Source organism: Melospiza melodia, chromosome 1, assembly GCF_035770615.1.
Source record: "Melospiza melodia melodia isolate bMelMel2 chromosome 1, bMelMel2.pri, whole genome shotgun sequence".
In the NCBI taxonomy this organism is placed as follows: Eukaryota; Metazoa; Chordata; class Aves; order Passeriformes; family Passerellidae; genus Melospiza; species Melospiza melodia.
In genome coordinates, this window is record NC_086194.1 from 22877878 (window position 1) to 22895120 (window position 17243).

Below are 17243 nucleotides of genomic sequence, written 5' to 3' on the forward strand. Positions count from 1 at the left end.
AAAAATGATAAATAATGCCTTGGACTTTCCCATCCTCTAATCAATTTCCTGAGCTTGCTCCTAGGAATTGGTACTCCCTGGTCCCCAAAGACCTTACCAGAAGAAAAGAGAATAGATGAATGTTAAAACCAGAAGGCAAGACAATGGTTTCATGATATGACCTCAGGCCCTTGTCATGGGTTCACACTCTTAAGATGCCAGGCAATCACTAAAGCTGCTCACTCACTCCCCTCTGCGGCTGGAGAAAATTTAATAAAGAGTTCATGAGCTGAGATAAGAAGCCAGAGAGACCTCTCATCAAATACCATCAAGGCAAAACAGGCTCAACTTAGAGACATCAGGTTAATTTATTACTAACAAAATCAGAGAACGATAATGAGAAGTAAAATAAGCCCTCATGAACACCTTCCTCCCTTCTCAGCTCTACCCCCTACCCCAGCAGTGCAAGGGGACAGGGAATGGGGGTTGTGGTCAGTTCATGACCCATGGCTTCTCCTGCTGCTCAAGGAGAGGAGTCATTCCCCTGCTGCACCGTGGGGTGGCACAGGAGACAGTTCTCTGTGAACCTCTCCAACGTGAGCTCATCTCATGAGCAGCAGCTCCCTGTGACTGCTGCAGTGTGAGTCCATCCCATGGGAACAGCCCTCCCCAGGCTGCTGCAGTGTGAGTCCATCCCATGGGAACAGCTCCCTGTGCTGCTGCAGTGTGAGTCCATCCTATGGGAACAGCTCCCTGTGCTGCTGCAGTGTGAGTCCATCCCATGGGGAACAGCTCCCTGTGCTGCTGCAGTGTGAGTCCATCCCATGGGAACAGCTCCCTGTGCTGCTGCAGTGTGAGTCCATCCCATGGGAACAGCTCCCTGTGCTGCTGCAGTGTGAGTCCATCCCATGGGAACAGCTCCCTGTGACTGCTGCAGTGTGAGTCCATGCCATGGGAACAGCTCCCTGTGGCTGCTGCACTGTGAGTCCATGCCATGGGAACAGCTCCCTGTGCTGCTGCAGTGTGAGTCCATGCCATGGGAACAGCTCCCTGTGCTGCTGCAGTGTGAGTCCATCCCATGGGAACAGCTCCCTGTGCTGCTGCAGTGTGAGTCCATCCCATGGGAACAGCTCCCTGTGCTGCTGCAATGTGAGTCCATCCCATGGGAACAGCTCCCTGTGCTGCTGCAGTGTGAGTCCATGCCATGGGAACAGCTCCCTGTGCTGCTGCAGTGTGAGTCCATCCCATGGGAACAGCCCTCCCAGGCTGCTGCACTGTGGGTCCCTCCTCCACGGGGTGCAGCCCTCCAAGGACAGGCTGCTCCAGCCTGGGAGCAGGGCCCCTCTCCAGGGTCTCCACAGGATCACAGCCTCCTCCCAGGCATCCCCGTGCTCCTCCTGGGGCTCCTGCAGGGGCTGTGGTGGATCCCTGCATCCCCACGGCCTCCATGGCTGCAGGGCGCGGCTGCTGCCCCCGGCCCGCCCCACGGCCTGAGGGGAATCTCGGCCCCGGCGCCTGGAGCAGCTCCTGCCCCTCCTGCGCTGCCCTCGGGCTCTGCGGGGCTGCTCCTCTCACGTTCTCGCTCTGCTCTTCTCTGGCCGTAGTTACAACCGGGCAACCACTGCTTGTTTATTTTCCTCCTTAAATCTGTTACCACAGAGGTGTTGCCACCATTTCCAATCGGCCTGGCCTTGCCCAGCAGCACATCCATCTTTGGAGCCACCAGGGATTGGCTTTGCCGACATGGTGAAAGATTTGGCAGCTTCTCGCAGAAGTCACCTCTGTGGCTGCCCACTACCATAAACCAGGCCATGAAAAACCAATACAGCCATTAAATCATGACCCCACATTATTCCAGATGTTCATGCCCTCCCCTTGCAGCTAGCAAAGAAAAGCTGTCTTAGGAAATTTCTTAATTAATGGATTTCAATTGACATGTAAAGTTATTGAGTAGTTTCAGATTTCAGAAAATACCTAAAACCCAACATATTTTTTTTAATGGAAGAGTTTCTTCCACCTCCCACTCAGCCCACCTGGAAGACAACCAATGTTACTTACAAAAAATTTCACTTCAAAGAAAATAATAATAAAAAACATGGTCATGAGCCAGCATATTATTTATAATACCCTTTAAGCTTTTTCAGATTTCTTTCTTTTGCTCATAATATCATTTTTTTATGCAATGTATTAATATTTCAACCAGAAATAAACACTGAAGACAGCTAATAAATTATGTTCTGGAAAAAAAACCTCAATTTATAAAATTCTAGATATACTTTATAAGTGAAGGCAATAGATGCAAGCATGATACCATTTTCTATAGTTTCTAGCTGATATTTATTGCTTTCCTACAGTTTAGGTAGCATCTTTTATTCAATTTATTTTCTTTTCTTTATATAGTTTAGTTATATCTCATAGACCAGATGCAAAATATCTTTATTAATTTTACTCTTTGCTTTTAAGTAACTCTATTTAATTCCCTTTTTAAAGGATGATTAAAACAAAATGGATGATGAATTGGCCTGCTGGAAATAAATCTCAGCATAGAAACCCACAGATTAAGGCATCTTTAGAAGACAAGGTCAAGCAAGTTGAAAGCTTCCTGTTTTGCAGTTCTAATCCAGTTAACCTCTATCAATCAAGAAATGGAATTTAGCTATATAAAATCCATTGTTCATATTTCTGAAACAAACTACAAGCTTATGGATTTTAAAAAACGAGAGTAGTGCTACCAGCTGTACTTGTGGACCCGGCTAGGACCAAAGGAGAGCATCACGTTCTGTGTGTACAGGCTGTAGATATTTTTAATAATCTGGATTAGAGCATATTCATTAGAAAGCAGTGGAAGAAAACAAAGTTTAAAAAAGGCATTAATTTTGAATAGTATCATATCACAACATATTTCAAAATTTAATTACTGAAATTTAAATTTTCAGCCACTGAAATCAGGCTTATCCTCCTGCAGGCAGCTGAAAAGTCTCTTTTTCTCTTCAAATTTCTTTTCCCTGTGCAGCAACTATATGTAAGCATCAGTCTCCTGCAGCTAGCTTCCAGTACCTTTTTGTCAAACTGGTTAGGCTGAACTCAGTAAACTTCACAAGCCATCACAAGGGTTGCTTCCCTGCTCCTGAATCCTTTCTTTACCTGACTGTTTACTGAGTGTTCTCCAGTATTTCTGTGTCTTTCTTAAGGGCTGATAAAAACACTTGGTCTCATTAAGGTTGGGTACAATAGGTATGAATCATTGCAGAATTAAATGCCATACTGCTTTGTGGAGGCTTACAGGGCTGATAATACAAGCCTATCTTCTGCTTGAGCACTATGTCTCATGTTGCAATATTTTTCTCCCTTTTGATCCAAGAGCATGACACGGGCTAGTATTCACATTATTGTTCACGTCTATTACTTTAGAGAAAGTAAAAGCATCTAGATATCCAGCTTCAAATGCCAGGAGGTCAAATTCAGGCATGGTGGTGTTCAATTTTGATGTTTAGCTGGATGAACAAGGCTGTTTGATTATCTTCAGCCAAACAGAAAATTTATGTCCTGGGATTTTAAAATGCAGAATTTTAAAGGCAACATTGCAAGCACAATGTACCATTACTTTTTTAAAAAAAAATTGTAATCAAATTCTAAAACTTTTGTGGGTTTTTTTTCCCCTCTTACAAAAATAAGATAAATAACACACATTTCCTTCTAATTGAAAGGGCTGATTTCTGTTTACAGCTTGTTCCAACCAATTATAGTTAAAAGTGACAGCTACAGTAAATTACTTGCCACGCCCTTTACACATCTGGGATGAAGCAGCGCTTCCTGTGCACAACTGGTGCAGGACAGTACCAATGGGCACAGAGATTGAATTTTTGTTCTATCTCCAGAGAGTCTCACCTGAAGAGACCCATCATTGGCCAGATGTGCCAGATGTAAAATTAGGATAGTTGGTAGTTTGGTCCAATACAGAATGCAATTATAGAGCCAGTACCATGAAACATGGATAAGCCAGTATGTTCTTAAAACAAGGCAACTGCTCTTAATTTATCTTTGTTTCTTATTCCTCTGGGCTTGGGTTTTTTATGCAACAAAAGCATGTGATGCTTTTCATTGAAAATGTGATGAAAAGGTTTGGAAATGCTGGTACTCAGCAGACTATGGGGCTCCTTTGCTCCAGCCAGCTTTGTCTCCTCTCCCACACGGCCTCAAGGATTTTAGCCTGAGTATTTGTGATCCAGGATGAGGGATGTGCTAAAAATAAGGCCAAGCAAAACACAACTGGGCAAAGCTTGCAATTTGAGAACAAAAGGTGTGAGAAAATGATAAGCCCATGAAAATCATGCAAACATTTAAAGTTTAAATAAAAGCTAACAAAAATTTTTAGCAAATATAGTTAACTTCAAATACTGCGTTCTGTGAAGAGAAATTTTATTCACACTTGAGTATTTTATTTAATTTATGCAACCAAAATTGTATCCACATATTAGAAATACAAATTTGTCAATATTTACTAGCCATTTTAATGTTTCAGAGATTTTAAGAGGGAATGCATACACAAATTCATGCATATATCATAGTATTTAATTATACAGCATTTCATACCCTGCTGAGCTTTTCTACCACTCACTGAGAAAAGAAGGGGAAAGGAAGATAAAAAAGGTAAAATGAGTCTTAAAAAGGCTGTTGACCAGACAACTTATACCCCACAGTTTAAATGCTCATGTACCTATATCATGTTTTCCCTTAGTAAAGAGAGAAGCTGGGGTGACTTTGCTGCTGCACTGTCCAGGTGCAGGGCAGGAGGTTGGGACACATCCCTGGGATCAGATCCTTGGTTCATGTCAGGCAGACCCAGAGAAGGGAATAAGGATGTTCTAAGTGGGCCCCAATGTGAGTCTCAAACAAACAAACAAAAACAAAAACCAAATTTCAGTCTCTGGCCCATCATTTCATGCTGTTTGAAAGAAAACATCAATTCATTTTGGAGTCCCCATGGACACAGATCTGCCTTATGTGACACAGGCATGCAGGTCTGCTGGGGGGAAGGCTGGGCTTGGAATGGCTCCATAGGTCCCCAACACTGGGGATGGGCCCACATCATCAGTGCAGGTTTTCTCTGATGAGAAAAACAAAACATGGAGAACTCTCCACAGCGCGTTTTCAAAAATAGCAAGCAAATCAGCACTTCAATTTAGGATAGGCTATATCTGACTTTTTAATAATCTGCTTTAGCCCACTGAGACACATAGAACCTTTTGCTTTGTAAATAACAGCATTAAAAAATGAGAGATTAACTCAAAAATTCATTGCAAAGAGAACTAAAATCTTTATTTTATATGCAGGCAATACATCTAAAGGAAGGTTTTATCTATTTATGGTTCCTGACCTTTAAGCTGAATTACCATTTTGTTTTTAAAAAAGTCCTATAACAATGATGATAAAATAGCTAGCAATTTCAAAGAAATTATTGAGACATTGGCAATGCAAAGAAGGCTTTTTCATACAGAATTTTCAGAACACCATTGTTTCTCAATAAGCTTTATCTTATATGTTATTATGATATCCTTCATAGTTGGTTTTTATTAGTTACCTTCGTCATTTATACTTATGAGCTAGCTTTGGATTGCTTGCAGTTTTTTCTGTGACATTTTTACTGAGAGAGAAAATCAGAGTTACTCTGATTGCTTATATTTGTGTAAGCAGACTCAGAAATAGAGAAATGTAATGATGATTACAAACATTTTAATGACTACTGAGGTGTGTCTTTCATGTTGTGATTGATGAAAAATTGATAACCATTGATAGTCAAAAGTGACTTGTTTATAAACTAAAGAAAATAATATCTCCAGAAATCCACTACTGTTTTCTTATATTGCATAGATGATGAATATAAACATTACAGTGTCCTACCTCGTTGCAAAGAATGATGAAAAATAAAATCTCAATACACATGCTCTCATTATTCCACCAAACACTCAGTTGCAAAACAAATGCCTCTCTGGTTTACTGCAAGATTAAGGGCCCACTAGGGCAAGTTCTCCATGCTCAGAACACCCATCAATTTCAATGGCAGCTCCATACACAAAGCATTTCCAGGATTAGCCCTAAATTATTTATCAAAACCATGCCCTGGAGCTCTGAGTGCATTGCAAAGACAAATGGAAGGATTCATGCAGTAGATAATAGGGTGCATTTTTCTGCTCTCACAAAATATGTGAATGCTTTTATAAAAGCAACTCACCTGCAGCCTGGTGAAAAAGGAGTTTATTGCTGAATAAAATTGCCTGGGCAGGTAAATTAGTGGGCTAGCAAGAACAGCATGGGGTTAAAAAAAAAAAAAAAAGCAGCTAAGTCCTGAACTTGGGACAAAATAACCAAAGATCTCGGTACAGGTTAGGATCTGTGTGCTTCAGCTTTGCTGAAAGAGACCTGTGGGTGCTGGTGGGCAACAAGCTGAATGTGAGCAAGTAGTGCACCACTGCAGCAGCAAAGGCAAACTGGCTCCTGGGCTGCACCTGCAGAGGGCTACCAGCAAGGATAGAAATGTAAAACCCCTACTCTACCCAACATTTGTTAGGTGTGCTTGGAGTACTGTGTCCATTTCTGGTCCCCAGAATTCAAGAAAGATGCAGAGAGAAGGTTCAAATGAAGGCCCCAAAGGTGATCCAAGGGATGGGAGATCAAAGGAATGGAGAACCTGAGGAAACACTGAAGGCATTCAGTGAGGAAGTAAAGTTTTGGAGAGGACTTGATCAGTTTTCTAGTACCTAAATGACTGCTCCAGAGAAGACAGATGCTTTATCTTTATGAGGAGCCACATGGAGAAGACAAGGAGTACAAGTTGTGCCAGAAGAGGTTTAATTTCAATGTATAAAGATTTTTTGCCATGAGAACATTTAATCACGGGTGCCTCCCCAGGGAACCTCCCCAGGGATGAGGTAGAATTCCCACCCTTGGGTATTTTCAAGATGCAGTTACACAGGATACCAGAAAACCTCATTTAGTGTCCCTTTCCCAAGGAAGACTGGACCAGATGATCTTTTGAGGTCCCTTCCAACTTGGGCAGTTCTTTAGTTCTATGAAGCTTATTGCATTGAATATGCAGAATGCAGTAATGTGCCAGGCATTTGAGGAAGCCAGTCAAGGTTCACACCTCCCTCCAATGTGTTTACAGTGATAAGGCAGGGTTTTCAATTTTTTAATTTCACAACTGTTTTTTTACTTCTCATTAAGTGCTCTGCTGGAACATAGCTTAAAATAACAGGACAAGCAGGATCATTTAAAGTAGGGTTTGAATGATATCATGTGGACAGAGAAAGATTTTCTTTACTCAGGTCAAGAACTTCATTAGGTACCTCAGAGCGGCACCTTTCTTGAAAAACAGCTGCAACTGCGGGTTAGAAAAGCTTATCTTTCCAGAGTATTTAAACAAGGCATACAACAATGATATTACGAGGTTTGCATTCAGGATTAGCATGAAGATGTATTATTGATGTCTGTGATACATAAAGCTAAAAACCTATTGCAATCAACAAGTGTTTTCAGTTCATGTTAAAGTAATGCTTTTCCCTGAATGAATCTGAGGAAATGTAAATTACATAGGTCTTAATCCCTTGATTCTCTTTTGTTTCCATGGAAATTTAGAGTATTTAGAAGAGCACACAGCTCATCAATACCAGGCAGGACAGGATCACCAGGACCCAGTCCTCAAAGACTATTATTGTCACTTGGTCTTTGGTGCAGTGGTAAAAGTGTCTGCATCTTTTGGCAGTTAAAAATGTCAGAGATGTCAAAGTGATTTAAAATCTTTTGAACCAGATTAGAGATCCTGCATTTTTTCAGATTCATTTGAAGGACTTATACACAATCAGAGATGTACATAAAGCACTGGGTTTATGAGAGACCCCAAGACAGAAGAGGATCCCCAGGGATCCTCTCCATAAAACAGCAAGTAATAGCAGTACACAGAACTGTATACCCAAGATATAGAAAAAAAGCATCATTTCCAGCTGTCCATCATGCCAGACACGGGCTGTTTAATTATGAGAAGTACTGCATGCTCAGTTTGCTTGTCTCATGGGAACAATTATTTATCAATTCACAGCAGCCAGATCAGCTGTCTCCCACTTTGCTGAATTACACATTTTAAACAGAGAACAATGACTTCCATTTGCTCCTTATCCTTACTTTAATGGACCAGTATACAGAGTGGGTGAAACTAACCATGGATGCTGACATACTCCATAGTACACTAGTATAGTCATACACCCTTATTTAGTCATTAAGAAGAAATCAACCTTCACAATGCAGTGATTTATGGGTCTGGATCTTGAGAATTGTAAAGATCTTCCTTTCTAGACAGGAAAAATTAAACTTAAGTTTGCTAACTCAGACCAGCCTCTGTTCTGCTTCTTTTGTTGATTCACAGTGCACATCCACAGAGAACATATGGATTCCTCCTCTATGTGATCTTACTCAAAGATGTTCCCCTCTCTGACATTATGTGTCATAGATTTTTTAAAGTCAGGTTCTTTTGGAGGCAGTCTCATCTCTCTAGGCTGTCTTGCATTTCATAAAGTCAGGCTGACATGAAGTCCTGCACTCCCATTTACATCTCTTGATGTGGTCCTAGTCAAAACATAGGTGAAGTAAAAGGAAAGCTCTAATTTTCCCTCAGTGAGTATTAGATCAGATCCCTCCTGCAGCACTTCATTTTTCCAGAAAAGGTCGCTAAGCTAAAAGAGACTACACGAGCTACCAAATGTCAGGTCAGATTACTTGTGCAGAACAATCTAGGATCCTGCTGTTGCTACTATTTATTTATTTATTTATTTAATAAAGTCAGCATCTATAGATTTACTAGCCAAAGGGAGAAAAGGACTCCATTCCCCAGGGATGCCTTGAAAACTTCACTTTATTCATCATCAGCAGCAGCAAGGGTAGTTAATATTTAATTGACAAACATAGGAAATCAGTGACATAAAGAAGTCTTAGGATGGTTTACTACTGAAATTTGAGAAGAATTTGTTCTTCACTTGTCTCAATGGATCAGTTGTGAAGTGATCAGCTGTAGGACTAGAAAACTGCCTTTAGGATCATCAGAGGAGCTACCAGTCTGTTGGTTTAGCAATTAAAACAATTAATTCTAACACAGATTTTGTAAAACCAAAGCCAAGGTCTTATAAATTACTCATTCAGCTTTTATGTAACAGACAGCCATCCCCAGGGTTTGATTCTGTTTATCAATAGTTTCATGCAGAGAAGGACCACAGAAATGCACATATTTAGGTAACAGCCTATGAATCTTTTGCACCTATTTCTAAATTATTCTAATGCCAACATAAACCAAACATTTAAATCAGAGCAACAACCTATGCCCTTTCTACTGTTAATGAAATATTTCTGCAAGACGTTAAATCATGCAGAAAAAATTTCCAGGTTCTCATGACACAACACATTTGTTATCCCATGGCTAAATCCTGCATGTTAACCAAACCACGAGCCCTTTGATACAAATTTTACTCACTGAACTGGGATTTTTTCCCCCAGAAATCAGCCCTTTCTCAGGAAAAATCCCAGCTTTGGCTTGTTTTGGAAGGCGCAGTTCTCTCTGAGAATATTTTTCCCTTCATGCATTGAAGATTTGCAACCAGAGGTCTATAACTGAGTGCATTTTTTTTTTCATTCCTCAATTGCAATATGCCTGATGACAATTTACTTTGCATCCTGTCCTCTCTAGAACCACTTCCTTGGGAACAACTGAAGAGGCTGAAGCCTGACAAATTTCCTGTCTGCAGAGCTCTTGTTAGGTTTCAATGCAGAGGCAGAATCCTCAGACAATTTCTGCCATTGGCCATTTATAATCCTTAGACTTTGTAAAAAACCCTCATTTTGTTGTTTCTTCAGGGGAGGAGGAAAGGAGAAGATTTTGTAAGTACAGATGAGTTATGTTTAGTCGCAAAGTACATGAAGGGGAAAATGGGGAAAAAAAGATAAGAGAGTGATGGTAGATTAATAAATAATTATTCTAGCATCAGGTTGCCAAGTCAAAAACACTGTGTACAAAATATTAATTTTTAATTGATTTGATATAGATTTCATCTTTGTCTCTGTCATCCATTCTAAATAAGGCGGATATTTCATACTGAACAGTGTCTAATAGGAGGCATCATGGAAGAGAGTCTGTTAAACCTTGTGGTATTATAACACACACAACACTGGAAGTTCTGAAGAAAAAAAGGAAAAGCAGAAAAAAATATTATGTCTTTTTAGGTACCAGAAGATTTTGAATGAATTCCAGAGAGAATGAGGTATGTTTTCTGAACAGCATTCAGTACTTAAAAACATTTTCTTCAATAACTGGTAGATAAATCTCTACTTACCCCCAGTAATAATGGTTCTGGTATGAATTAGGCGATTTTAATAACAAAGACATGTTACTGCTCTTGATATGTTAGTAGCACAATGCAAATGAGACTAGGGAAAAGCTATGTAAATTTATTAAAAAAAAAAAAGACATTGACCTCAAGGAAACCTACAGAGGAGGGACATAGGCATCCTTTTGCAAAGAGGCTGATATACTTTTAGATTATCCCATCCTTAGACTCCTGCCTCACCTCTGCCAAAGTCTAAGTTCCCTTACACTTCCATTACAGGGCTTTTGTCCCAATACAGGATGTGATTACTAAAAGGGCTGCAAAGGACAATTGACTGGACTGTGGAAGCTTCAAGGAGAGAGACATTATTTTTCTTGCTAAGTCTGCTGGAGTAGCCCTGCTTTGGGTGGAGGGATAGAGTGGACAGTTTCAGGGAATACAGTGTTAAACAACTTCATAGACATTCACCACATTCCCTCTGTCACTGCTTGCCCACCTCCCTGATGAGCAACTGTGCTGCCCATGAGTAACCATGAGCAAATTTCAGCAGCAGTTCACTGATGGTTGATACCAGTAAAAATAAAATAGCCAGTCTCCTGGTCACACAATATTTTCTAAATGTTTTCCTAACTACATACAACTGCATGTCTGCAAAACCATGCCCTTAGAATGGTATATTTCCAGTGCCCAAAAGGAGCAGGAGAGAACATAAGACTTACAGGTATTGACCTGAAAAACAGATGCAGCCATGGAACACTCAAATGAAACAGATAACACTTGGGACTGGGAGAAGGGGTGGAGAATGAAAGTGGGGGCAGCATCAAACAGCAATCACTCTTGCTGTCTTGAGGGTAAAGATTATTAAATAGAAAAGCAGAATAAGGGAAAAAACCTCTATGAGAGCTAATGGGTCTTGGTCAGAATAGTGACATATTGCCCCTTTTTTTTCCAATTTATTGAGAACTACCCAGAGAAAATTTAATTCACCATACACATTTATTTGCAAAACTCAAAATACGAGTGACTACAAAAGCAGATAATGTAAAACATAACTACTATTTACTAACACCAATCTGAGCAATGTCTACCTGACTCTTTGCTTGCCTAGGAGATCTTCACCCCATACAGTTAACAACTGACAAAATAAATAACAGATGTAAATTAATAAAAATTACTTCAAAACAAGGCAAGTTAACTAATTACTCACGTTTAGGGTCAAGAAGAGATTTTTCTCCCAGTGCAGACGGAGATGTTTTTTGGAAACTGTTCACAACCTGCAGCACAGGTTGTGAAGAAACTGCTCAAATCCCACGGTTTCAAAGCTTTGAACCCTCATGATACAGCCTCCATTACATGCTTTTTGCCTTCTAGCACCACTTACTCTAACCTGGTGATAAACAAAATGGATAAATGCCATGGGATTTATGCAGGGCCTGAATACAGAGCTGCTCTATTCTGTGTTGTCTGAGGTACCTAGAAGAGTCAGTTCAAAAAAGTGTGAGGGGATCTGTGAGAATCAGCAAAGGCTCCCATGAAGCACTAAAACTTCATTTCAAAATCAAATTATTTTCAATTCAACAGCAAACATTGGTTTATTGGGATTGGCCTTTGTTTTCTCTTCCCATCATTTCCAAGCAGAAAGAATTTTGTTGGAAAGCATTTGACCAGTCAGCCTCTACAATGACACCTACATCACTGAGAACTCTTTTTTCTCTTATTTCACTTTGGTTTCCTGATACCCACTACTGAGCTTTGAAAAGACGCTTAGGTCTTATTTCACACATACATAGCATTTTTCACCACAGTCTAATCACCTGGCTTGTGAAAGGCTTAAAGTTTTGAATTTTTAGCAAGGTCATACAATTCAGGCATAAATTTCCTGGTAGGAGTGAGGACATCATCATGTGCTGCTTCCTCAGAAGGCAGAACCTATTCAGAAAAGCTCCTCAGGACATTAGATGGTTGAAAAGCGCATTGATGCCACTTAATGGGCACCTTTTACAGAATTTTTTTTTTGTCATGGCTTTTTGTGTTTTTCCCTGGGCAAATTATGGAACAGGTTTTCCCCTCCCAGAACAGATGATTGTCTAGAAGCAAGGACACTCATTTAGGACACAGAAGCCTCACGCTCACCTACAGCAGTCCAAGCAAAGGCTGAAACTTGCTTCATCTACATCTCAGCATCCCTTAAGCATCACAGCATTAACCATTCCTGGGAATGCTTATTATCCACAAAAAGGCTGCTACTTTCCACTCATTATATTATCTAGCAAACTTACATTATCTTCAAATTAAAGGAAATTGTGCTTTTGCACCACACTGGAGCAGACACTGAGGATGAAAGCTCTACATTTTGTGGAAAATGGTAAGATGGGATGGTTCATAACACTGCAGCTCTCACCAGCCCGTCCAACCCCACAGCTGAATCCACCACCACTCAGCAGAGTTAATGCAGCCTTTCAAGCTGAACAAACATGTGCAGATTTGTATAAAGGCCCTACCACAGTGAGCCAACATGGCATGTACAGACCCCTATGAAACAGCTGTGACTGCTCTGTACTTCTGTGCTTACAACTGACTTGAGCTGGCAACCAGAACATTTAACTCTAGTTCAGTCCTTTCTTTATATTCGCACCCCTGACTTCTATAGACAGAATTTAAATTTCTTCCTTTTAACATGTCCTTATAAATCAGCTTCAGTGCAAATTTTCTGTCCACTTACTCTGGAATGCTGAATGCTTCAGAGGAAGCCAGATAATTTGCCAGGCACTTCTGAGCATGTTCTTCAAGACTGCAACATTTTAATTACAACGCAGGAAAAATCATTCATAAGAGGAAGCTTTGTCAGCACTGTGAGGCAACAGAGGAACCATTTTTGCTAAATGTCTTTCTCTATTAAATAAAAAAAAAAATTCCACTGTCAATTTGGAATGCAAAATGCCAAGATAAACATGAATACATGTGCACATGTGCACATAAGTTAACATATTGATTTACTTATATGTGTGCATATTCACACATATTATTACAAATATGCACAAAACTACACATTTTATATTTATGTGTATACACACACATATATTTTTGTGTGCCTATCATGAGCTCATTAAGGATGGATCTGTTACTGCCTGGCCAAGTACTTCAGAAAAAGCCATGGAGCTGTGGCCTTCATTCCCTGAGATGTGCATATATCTCTCATTGAGCGACAGTCCTCCACATCCCACATGGCCTTTGTGGTGGGAATTCCATACCCAGTAACTGTCAGGAGCTGTTAGGGAGGGTAAGAAATCCATGCTGCATCTGACAGCACAGCAGTCCTCAGATAGCTGGAATTGCAATCGATAGCTAACGAATGGCCATTCCACTTACAGGATAATGAGCCCTGTCAGCCTGCTTTTCCCACAGAGATGCAGGCACTAATTCGAAGACCATTATCTTCTTCAGCTGGTCATAATGACAGATAAAACATGTAATAACATTTAAAACACAGACTATAATTTCTTTTTCTCTGTTCAGAATTTGTACTTGGACAGCAAATGGCTTAATGAACCAGTTTTGGAGACTTTCTAATTACCAGCTGTCCCTGGAGGATTTTGTTTTTGCTGTTGTTGTTGTTGTTGTTTTTCTTTAATTTTATGATGGTAAAAGTCACTAGACTAACATCTATTTTCTCTGCTCTTAGAAATATTTTTCCTTCTGCAGCTGAAATAGATTGCATCTTACACTAGGTACTAAGGCAGCACTCTAAACAGATTCAAAGTCACTCTTACTGGCTTTCCTGTAAGCTCTGTCAGGGTGTAGGTGGGTCAGTTCACTAGGCTGGACTAATTGCTTGTCTTTGGTAATATTTTAGTTCTGAGTCAAAAAAATATATTGGGAACCTCTGTTTTTTATGGTTTCAACAACAGTCCTTTAAATTCTCAGAGACAATGAGGAATCAGTACATATGGTACATTAGATCTATTTTAAACTTGGCTCCCTTCCAAGGGTCAGACTGAACCCTGGGTTTTAATCTGAGCCTACTTTATTTTTTTTAGTTAGTTGCTGATTTTCCATCACATATAAAAAGTAGAATTAAAAACCAAAATTCCCTGTGATTCAGATCAAATCACAATCCTGAGTGGCAGCAATTTTCTTTTTATCCCTTCCAGCTTAATGCTGACAATCTGCTTGCTCTTGGGATGCAGGCTCTGCTCCTTTCAAGCTGCAGAGGGCTGGAGCACAGGTTTGCACTCTTCTCCTGCACACTCCTGTGTGTAGCCTCCCACCAGGACTGGGGCTGGGGAAATGGGTTCTCTGCCTGCAGGAGGAGTGTGCTGGGCAAGGGCCTGTGTAGGAGCTGCACAAAGGAGCTGCAGGAGCTCAGCAGGTTGTGCAGCATCAGAGATGCCTATAAGAAAGTCAGTTCTCCTCTGACACTCTGCAGGTTCATCAGCTCAAGCTGCAAATTGTACTGAAAGAGGAGCAGGCAAAGCCTGCGCATATCATGTTGGAAAATTGAGACTTCTCTGATGGTGAAGGCTGGGAACTTGTGACTTTTGGCACTGAAGGATGTATGTGCAATGAATAGGAGGATTTCAGCATGGAGTTACAGGGCAGTGATCTCACTGGGATCACAGAGATGTTTATGAGTTAGCTCACATGACCAGAGTGATGGCATGAATGGATACAGCTCCTTTAGCAAGGACAGGACAGTGTGGTGAACAGAGCAAGGTGCACTTTATGTGACAGAGCAGAGAGGACACAGGGCATTCTTCCTTGGGACTGGTGATGAGCCAGATGAACGATGCCATTGTTGCAGCATCTGTCACAGACCTCCCAGTCAGGAACAAGCAGGTAAGGACTTCTTCAGACAGCTGGAGGAAGCCTTTTGCTCTCAGGCTCTGGTTCTTGTGGAAGCTTTAACCTCTCCTTTGTCAGATGAAAGGTCAGCACAGCAGGACACAGGGAGTCCAGGAGGTCTCTGGATAGAGTTGATGGGAAGTTCCTGACATAGGTGATTAAGAAACTGGTCAGTGGAGATGCTCTGCCAAACCTCATAGATAAGGAATGTCTAGTTAGGGATGTGGAGGCTGGGGGTGGCCTTAGCTGCAGTGGCCATGAAATGATGGAGTTCAGGATCTTCAAAGCAGAGAACAAAAGGAAAAAAGCATCACTGTCGCAGACATCTTTTTAGGAAAATCCTTTCTTAGGATTTTTTCTTCCTGAGGAGCTGAGAGGCTCTAGGAACAAAATGTAAATCATGGTTATCTGCTGCTGTGGAATGCATCAGATGGATTTTTGATTGGCCCATCTTGGATGTTTATAATTAATGGCCAATCAAGGCCGAGCTATCTCAGACAGAGTCCAAGACAGCTGGCTTTTGTTATCATTCTTTTCCATTCTATTCTTAGCTTAGCTAGCCTTCTGAGATGAAGCTTTTCCTTCTATTCTTTTTACTATAGTTATAATGTGATGTATATCATAAAATAATAAATCAAGCCTTCTGAAATATAGAGTCAGATCTACGTCTCTTCCCTCATCCTGAAAACTCCTGTGAACACGGTCACATATCACCACTCTGTACTTCAGGAGAGCAGATTTCATGAATCTTCTTCATGAACATGCAGCCTCGAAAAGATGAGTGGTTCAGTACAGATGGCTGATTTTTAAAGATGCCTCTTCACGGCTCAGGAACTGCCTATCCCAATGAGCAGGAAATCAAGCAGTGAAGTCAGGAGGCCTGAGTGGATGAACAAGGAGCTTCTGACTAAAGTGAAATATTAAAAGCAAGCATACAAGACACAGGGTCAGATCACCCAGAAGGAATAAAGATATCGTCTGAGTGGGCAGGAACTGCAATTGCTGCCAGCCAGGACTTAGTGAGGAGTTTGCTTCTTCTGCCTGAACTGAAGAGTGCATCATAATTAATATTAACTATAGGTCTGTATCCTCAGTATTTTTCTGCAGTCTATTGTAGCCTTGAAACAGGATTCTGAAACTAGTGCCTTGGCCACCACAGGTGACCTGTGTTGTCTCAGGTACCTAATCATGATCAAACACTGTGGCTGGAAAAACCAGAGTATATCCACAATGTATTACTTCAAATGCTCCTTTGCAAAGCCACAGTGGCTTTTTAATTTCAGATTCTACCTAAACCTACAATCTTTCCATCTTAAGTTCAAATACCTCATCAACTATTAGTCTAAACATTATCTAATTTAATTATTTCAGAGATCAGCAGTGAGATGCAAGTGCTGACTATCATTAACACTAATTTCAAGGGGTGTAACAGACTGGAGAAATGTCTCTGTTAAATTGGGACCTTGTTTTGGTTATATCTTTCATTTTATTGTAATCCTACACTGGACTAGGATTTGTAGAGTTTGTTAGACTAATAAATATAATTGGAAAAATTAGAAACTTTGCAGCAGACAGAAATGTTGTCTTCTGCTCCAGTAAATTAAAAAAAAATTGGAATATTCTTCAAATCAAGGAAAATCAAACAGTTCTATCTAACCTATTTCACTAAGGCAGCAAAATTCTCCTAAAATTGGGTAGCGTCAATATAGCCAGATGTAACCATTCCCAGCAGGTACTCAATTATGAAGACTGCTGCTTGTATTTCAGACCCATAAAAGTCTGACCCAAACAGCTTGGATTTTGCTGGTTGTGTGTATTGATCTAATAAAAGATTAAATTTCTTCCTAGACACCTGAAGTCACTTACACACTCTGAGGGAGTCACGTTTAGGTAGACATCTTGGTTTTATCAAAGTATCTGCATTTTTCATGCTACTCTGAATCTTCTCTACATCTCAAATCAAACTCTCCTTACCCTCTTGTATTAATTCTTTCACTAATGTACTCATTGGAGAGTTGAGCTGTAAAAAGAGCTCTGCCTGAAAGCCTGGACGTG